The 9,029-nt window shown below is 37.4% G+C and overlaps 1 pseudogene; it reads right to left on the reverse strand.

Annotated features, from left to right (window-relative positions):
- Window positions 1–362: 362 nt before the first annotated feature.
- Window positions 363–9,029, reverse strand: part of LOC102476245 (dnaJ homolog subfamily A member 1 pseudogene) — a 27,212-nt pseudogene continuing 18,545 nt past the window's right edge.

Here is a 9,029-nt window from a genome sequence, read left to right on the forward strand (position 1 = left end):
CAAAAAGAGTGGTTTATAGATGTAAATATAGCTCTGTTCTTCCACTCAGTATTCCTAGGGAGAACAATAAACAGGACTATGGGAAATGACACATTATTAGTCAGAATTTTTGATAAGCTAGGGTTTTCCCCCATCACAAACCAGCCAGGAGATAGGTCTGATAGACAAGCTCACTCAAAACAAGGAAGACAGGGAGCACTAGGAGGTTCAGATCATCAAGGAACTTGAGCTCTCTCTTTTTCTTTTTTTTTTTAGCTTTTATATTTGCATTTATTCTTCACTTAACTTTTAAAACACTATGATAGATGAATATTAAAACAAAAACAATAGAAGTCGTGGCATATTGTGATCACAGTCCTCACTCATTCACTACTGCATATAAAATGCCAGCAGTGTTATTCACTGGCCCCATTTAGAGGTTTGACACTGAACCCCACCTCGGGGATGATGTTCATCATCCTCATATGCTTCTCCATTGTAATGGCGCCGTCTTTCCTGATTTGGATCAAAGTCCACCAGTTCTACCTGATCTGTCTCACCGGACTCTTCAACTTTCTTCCTCTCAGGTGGAAGTTTTCTCAGCAAAGAGAATTAGGCAGGACACAGAAAGCCATTCCCAAGGAAGTTTGCCTTAAATTCAATGATTAGGCGACCCTTTTCATATGGTCTACAATAAATTGTCATGCCTTCATTTAACACACACTTGATATCTTCATGCTTGACAAACTGACATGGTTCGGTTGTCAAGAGTGGAAATTGGCTTTTGGAAGCCACACAATGTTTCAACTAGGTGTATGTCTATACACATGAAAAAGCCTTCTCCTCGTCTAGTAAAAACAGCATGGTCTTTCTGATCTAGTACAATGATAATATCTCCTGGCTCCAGTCCTGGTTCTTGGTCTCCTTCACCATGGGATGTTATCTTCTGGCCATCTTTCATGCCTTTGTCAATATGAACCTCTAGGATCTTCTTCTCTTGAACTGTCTTCCCTCCATTGCAATTTTTACATCTATCTTTAAGACTGATCCGCTCTCCATGGCCTTGGCACTCCATGCATACAGACTGAATTTGCTGAACCATCCCAGGTCCTATCTGATGAATTCTTACTTGCATTCCAGTACCTCAGCAATTGGGACACCTTTCTCACCACCTCGCCCTTCACGTTTGTCACGAATCACATTCTTTTGCATGGTCAGTTTTCTTTTTGCACCATTATATATATCTTCTAAGGTTACCAATAGCTAATGTGTTACGTTTTTACCTCTTCTTTCTCTCTGCATCCTTCCTCCTCCTCCAAAAAACATATCAAAGACATACATTGGAGAGCCCAAACCACCACCTGCTCCACCCTCTTTCATTGCCTGCTCTCCTCCTTTGTCATATAATTCCTATATAAGTCCAACATCTTAACCACTAAGAAAAAAGAAAAACAATCCAATACAGGCAAAGTACTTCAATAGACCTTTTTTCTTTTTTTTCTTTTTTCTTTTTTTTTTGAGAAGTTTTTGCTATAGGGCGCATGCGCTCCTCAGACAGAGAGAGACAGAGAGACAGAAAGCAAGAAATCACCCCCCAGGGGGGATGGCCACGCCACAATCCCTTCTCCTCCGTTCTCATCTCAGGATCTTGGGCACGCATGCACAGGCACCCGGCGTGAGTTTTAAGCCACCAGGTCCGGGACATGAACCGTGGTCGACTACATGGGAGTCCAGCAACATAGCCATTATGCTAACTGCTGGTCCCAATAGACCTTTTTTCTAGTCCCAGACCTTGTCGCTTGCTTTCTCAACCCCCTACTCCCACCCCTTACTCTCTGTCTCTCTCTGGTGAGTAGAAGTGCACTATAGCAAATTAAAATAATAATAATAAATTAAATAAATAATTATCTAGAAAGTCCCTAGCCATTGAGTAAATACAAATCAAAATAACAGTAATATAGCATTTTGCACTCACTAGAATGGTTATAATTTAAAAAAAAAAATTGCAGGGACCAGCAGCTGGCATAGTGGTTATGTCACTGGACTCCCACATGGTCAAATGTGGTTTGAGTTCTAGACCCAGTGACTTAAAAATCACTTCAGGCAAGTGTGCATGTGTGCCAAGATCCCAGGAGGAGAATGGAAAAGAAATTATGGTGTGGCCATCCCCCCGGTGGATGATTTCTTGCTTTCTTTCTCTCTGTCTCTCTAATGAGCACACATGCTCTATTACAAAAGTCTATCTCTCTCTAAAAAAAAAAGAAAAGAAAAGAAAAATTGCAATTGTTGTGAAGATACAGAGAAATTGGAACCTTTGATTTGCTGGTGGGAATATAAAATGGTTCAATACTATTCACAACAGCTAAAAGGAAGGTTGAAACCACTGAAATGCTTAACAGTTCATGAATAGATAAATATGATATACCCATATAATGGAATATTCTTTTGCCATAAAAGGAGTGAAATAATGATAGAAATTGCAATGTAAATTAATCAAAAATATGCTAAATTAAAGGGACCAGACAAAAAAAATAACCATACGATTCCATTTATTAATATGTGAAGTGTCTAGAAAAGTTGAGTCTAGAGTGACAGAATGCAAACTAGTGGTTTCCAAGAAAGTGAGGAGCAACTGCCTTGTGGGTATGGAGTTTCCTTTTGGGGTAATGAAATGTTTGGCAACTAACTTGACTCAGTGGTTACATAATGCTGTGAATGTACTGAATGTCGTCGAACTATTCAGTTGAAAACCTGTTGTTGTTGGGACCAGCAATTAGTGTCATGGCTATGTCGCTGCACTCCCATATAGTCGACCGAGGTTCACAAACTCACATCGGGCACGTGTGCATGCACACCTGGAGAGTCCTTTGAGCTGCCAAAGCTATGAGTTAAACCAGTCAGCAGTGTGAGAGCCAGCTCCTTTAACCACTTGTACTATAGCCTATCCTTCAACTATAATTTTAACCAAGGATGACCAAAAATATTTGATGCTTATTTATGTTAAGTTTCATAATAAATAACTATAACGCTATTGATAATGACAACGAAGGTGCTGACATTATAGTATTCATTAGATAATGTACTCATCTACTGAAACATCTATCTGTTCTATAGTCTTGTGTTCCACCGTAGAAGAAACCAAACTGTGCTTATTTTGTATCCAAAGACAGTGGTTGGCATATCCTAAGCATCCTGTTAGTTAATTGAATTAATTACATTCCCTAGAGCATAGAATTGCAAATGTCAGAGAATGAGAGTTCATAAATTGCCTTTGCTTGAATATAATTGAAATTGGATAAAGTCATAAGAAGGAACAAATCTGACTTATGCATGCCATGTTTCTATATCAGGTACAATTACCATTTATCTTGAAATGTCTCTGAATTTCCTATGAAATAGTTATTTAAATCTGTTTTCCTCATTTTACCTAAGTAGTCACCCCATTTGATTCAATGACAGCATTGATTCAGATGCACTGAATTAACAAAATATTGATTAAGTTTAATCAATATTTTACTTTAAACTGAAATATTGGAATATAGGGCATGTTCAGGGAAGCTATGCTCTAAATTCCATCTTCTAGACTGCTGAAATACTCAGATAAGCACAGTAGAGGAGAGATTTTGTCATAGAATGACCAGAAACCACCGCAGAGGCAAAAGAAATATGAGAAACCAAGAAAATATCTCTTCCCTAAGGGAAAAGAACAATCCTTCATCATCCACAGACAGTACAGTAGAACTCATGGAAATGTCCAATAGATAATTCAGAATATATATAGTGACAAAACTAAATGAGATGCAAGAGACAATGAACTCCAGAAGATGCAGGAGAAAAGAGACAATGAGTTCCAGGAGGTGAGGAAGTTCTTGCACAATCTGATAGAGAAAATATGCACCTCTGCTCAAAAAAAGAAAAAGACAAAAAAATTGATAAAATAACCCCCAAAATGAGAATACTATACAAGAAATACTAGACACCATTAAACACCCAAACATCCGGAAAATTGGTATCCCAGAAGGTGAAGAAACTAGTAAGGACATTGATAATCTATTACATGAAATCCTGGAAGAAAACTCTCCAAATCTAGAGAGGCATTCAAATATCCAGACTCAAAAAATACAAAGGACCCCTAATGGAATAAAACCAAGAAAATCTTCTCCAAGGCACGCCCTAGCCAGATTGACAAAATCCACAAAGACAAGATACTAAAATTGGCAAGATAGAAAAGTCAGGTTACTTATAAAGCTTATCCCATCAGGCTAACATCAGACCTCTCATTGAATACAACGTGAACAAGGAAAGAATGGGAAAATATATTCAAAGCATTAGGTGAAAAACAGTTTCAACCAAGAATACTATACCCAGCAAGATTATCCTTCATATGGAAAGATAAAAATATTCTCAGATAAACAAGACCTGAAAGAATTTGCCAATACCAGACCCACTCTTTAAGAAGTTAGGAAAGGAGTATTCTACCAAGAAAACTAAAGACACACATACAGAAATAAGAGAACAAAATGCAACCAAGAAAATGACCAAATTAATGCTAGGGACAAGAAATATCAATAATAACGTTGAATGTTAACTTCCAGGATTTAAATGGAAAGATCAGACCACAGTAACACTGCACATTCAACAGAAGAGAGATTGAACATAGACTGATCTGGTGAAATAGAATTTTATAACTTTGAATCAAACATTACTGATTTCTTTTTACTATGTTTTGTTTTCTGAATTTAAGGATTTTACTTTCTTTTGAGCTGTTGATAAGTTCAGCAATTTGTTAAAATATTTTCTCTTCTTGTTTGTTTATCTTTTTAAATGAAAACATAAATGTTTCTTCCTTCCTGACCCCTCTGGAATTGGAAAATATTTGGGAGTATTCTTATTTTGTGGCAGAAGGGTTATTTGCATAAGTCCAATAACAACTCTTGCATTGAATTAGAAACTGGAAATAATTGTATTGGACAGAGTTTTGACTGCAAAGTAATATCTGAAGATTAATCAGAAAACTATGGAACTGGTTGAACACCAGGCCCAAATGGGACAGGACACGTGGCTCATCCCCTCCACCACTACTCGCCTTTGGACTCTCAGAACTTCTCTGTTTTAAATAGCACAGTGCGGGACCAGCAGTTAGTGAAATGGCTATGTTGCTGGACTCCCATGTAGTCGACTGTGGTTCGTGTCCCAGACCTGGTGGCTTAAAACTCACACCGGGCTCATGTGCATGCATGCCCAAGATCCCGAGAGGAGAATGGAGGAGAAGGAATTGTGGTGTGGCCATCCCCTCTGGGGGGTGATTTCTTGCTTTCTGTCTTTCTGTCTCTCTCTGTCTGTCTGGCGAGTGCACACACTCTGTAGCAAAAACCTGTTCAAATAAAATAAAATAAAATAACACAATGCACACTGCACTATCTTTCATTTGCTCATGAGGTGAAGCTCATTAGCTCAGTTGGAGGTTCACCATTCCTCAAAAACAGAGAGAATTTTTGGTCACCCAGGACCTGTAACATCAGTGCAGATTACTGCTGAGCAACAGGGAGGCAGATCAGAAGAGTGATCAACAATTTTCTACTCTGCACACCTTTGAACACTCAAAAGTACTTTGAATACTTTAGGAAAGAAAGCATAGACCAGCAGAAGACTAGGAACAATCATAGAGGCATAAGCAACATGAGCAACCAACAAAATGTCTCTCCTCCAAGGGAAAACATCAATCCCAGGTCACCACAGACAACACAATGGACGTTGGATAAGCAATTCAGAATATTTGTAGTGACCAAACTAACTGAAATGCAAGACAAAAGAGACACTGAGATCCAGGACATGAGGAAGTCCTTTCATGATTTGAAAGAAGTAGACACTTTAAAAAAGAATTAGATGGATCTGTTAGAAATGAAGAATGTGATACAGGAAATTAAAACCTCCATCGAAAGTATTAAAAGTAGATTAGATCATGCAGATCACATCTTGAATGTAGAAGATAAAACCTCTGACCTAGAAAAAAGTATCAAGAAGATTGAGAAAACAACCAAGAAAAATTAGGATAATATATGAAGAATACTGGATACCAAAGTTTTCAATCAAAAACAATTTCAACCAAGAACACTATATCCAGCAAGATTATTTTTCATCTAAGAAAAAAAAAACATAAAAACATTCTCAGGTAAATAAAACATAAAAGAATTTACCAACTCCAGACCAGCTCTTTGAGATGTTCTGAAGGGAGTACTATACCAGGAAAACTAAAAAGTCAGATGGACTGTTATAAGAGAACAAAAAATAACCAAGAAAATGGCTCATTTAATGATAGGAACAGGTCCAGAAATATCTATAATAATATTGAATGTTAATGGATTAAATTCTTCAATTAAGAGACACAGATTGGCCAAATGGATTAAAAACAAACAAATAAACAGAAAAGAAAACCAAACAAACAAAAAACAGGAACCCTCTATCTGTTGCCTACAAGAAATGCACCTTACGGATTAAAGACATACATAGACTAAAAGTGAAGGGCTGGAAAAATATATTCCATGCAAATAGAAATCAAAAAAGGGTTGGAATTATGATATTGATTTCAGACAAAATAGGCTTCAAGACAAAAACTGTAAGAAGAGACAAATAAGGACATTATATAATTGTACATTAGTTAATTCAGCAAGAGGACATAACACCTATTAATATCTGTGCACTCAACACAGAAGCACCTAAATATGTGAAGGAAAGACTGCTGGAGTTAAAAGGGGAGATAGGGAGCAAGACTATAATTGTTGGGGATCTCAACACCCCATTATCTCCTTTAGACAGATCTTCTAGACAATAAATACATAGAGAGATACAGAACCTAAATGCTACTATAAATTGAATGGGCTTGATAGATAGATATAGAGCTTTCCACCCTAAGACCACAAAATATACATTTTTCTTACCCCAGCATGGAACCTCTTCAAATATTGACCATATGATAGGACACAAATCAAACCTTTACAGATTCAAAGGCATAGAAACTATATCCAGCTTCTCTGGATATAGTTTCAGCATCTCTGACAATGATTAATTTCAATATTAATTTCAAGAAACACCCTCAAAAATACACAAACATATGGAAACTGAACAACCTACTTTGAATGACTTCTTTGTTTTTTTTGGAGAGGTTTTGCTATAGGACGCGTGCGCTCGACAGACAGACAGACAGAGACATAGCGACAGAAAGCGAGAAATCACCCCCCGGGGGGATGGTCACACCGCAATCCCTTCTCCTCCATTCTCCTCTCGGGATCTTGGGTGGGCACGCACACGCGCCCAGCATGAGTTTTAAGCCACCGGGTCCAGGACGCGAACCGCGGTCGACTACATGGGAGTCCAGCGACATAGCCATTATGCCAACTGCTGGTTCCCTTGAATGACTTCTTAACTACTGAAGAAATTAAGTCTGAAATCAAAAAAAATATGGAAACAAATGATAATGAATACATGAGTTTAAATAATCTATGAGACACAGCAAAAGCAGTCATAAGAGGGAAATTCATAGCAATTAGTGCACATAAGAAAAAGATGAAAAGGTGGCAAATAGACAACCTAACATCATGCCTTAGGGAACAGGAAAAACAATAACAATAACAATAACAAAAATGCCAGGTGAAAAGAAATAATAAAGACTTGAGCAGAAATAAATGAAATAGAAAAATACATAAACCATACAAAAAATAAATGAAAGCAAAAGTTGGTTCTTTTAAAAGAATAACAATATCAACACACCATTGGCTATACTGATAAAGACAAGAAAGAAACAAGATAAATAAAATATGCGATGAAACAGGCAATATTACAACAGACATAATAGAAAAACAAAATATCATTAGAGGATACTATGAGCGACTATATGCCAACAAACAAGAGAACATGGAGGAGATGGACAAATTCCTGGATGAATGTAACCTACCAGGATTGAATCAGGAGAACATAGAAAACCTGAATAGACCCATAACAAACCATGAGATTGAATCGGTAACAAATAACCTCCCGACAAAGAAAAGCCCAGATCCAGATGGCTTCACTTCTGAATTCTATAAAATCTTTAAGGAAGAATTAATCCCTATCCTACTCAAATTATACCTTAAGATTCAAAAGGATGGAAACCTTCCAAAATAATTCTATGAATCCTCCATCATCTTTAGTGCCAAAACAGATAAGGACATGACAATAAAAGGAAAACTACAGACCAAGATCACTGATGAATATAGATGCAAAAATTCTCAACAAGATACTTCCAAATCACATTCAACAACATATAACAAAGATTATTCATCATGACCAGGTAGGCTTTATTCCAGGGATGCAAGGGTGGTTCAACATACCCAAGACCATGAATATAATACATCATATTAACAGAAAGAAAGATAAAAACCATATGATCATTTCAATTGGTGCAGAGAAAGCATTTGATAAAATACAACATCCTTTCATGATTAAGACTCTCAGTAATATTGGTATAGAAGGGTCATTTCTCAACACAATAAAAGCCATATATGAAAAACCTATAGCTGGGCAGAAGAAGCGGGCCTTCAGAAGAAGTTTCCACATGGCTCCAGCGAACTAGATTTTTCAGGGAATGAAGATTTTCTACTAATAATTCAGCCTTGAGCAAACGAGCCAGCAGCAGAAGAAGCCAGGCCTTCAGAAGAAGGTTCCACATGGCTCCAGCAAACTGGATTTTTCAGGGAATGAAGATTTTCTACTAATAATTGAGCCTCCAGCAAACGAGCCAGCGACGGATCTAAGAGCACTGTAGCTAAACATCCAAATACTAATAGGGTTAAAATATTCCCCAATATCTACTGAATCTGCTGCACCAACGATCACAACAGAATGGCAAAGAGATTCTAGATCACTTCTGTCTGCTTGCTCCTGAACATTCTGGCTGAATTTCAGGAATTTGAAAGAAGCACACCATCCATCAGATGACAAGAAATCACCACCGGATCACAAGAAATATGGGAAAGCAAGAAAATAGCTCTCCTCCAAGGGAAAAGAATAACTCT

This window comes from Tupaia chinensis, unplaced genomic scaffold, assembly GCF_000334495.1.
Source record: "Tupaia chinensis unplaced genomic scaffold, TupChi_1.0 Scaffold000031_1, whole genome shotgun sequence".
Taxonomy (NCBI): domain Eukaryota; kingdom Metazoa; phylum Chordata; class Mammalia; order Scandentia; family Tupaiidae; genus Tupaia; species Tupaia belangeri.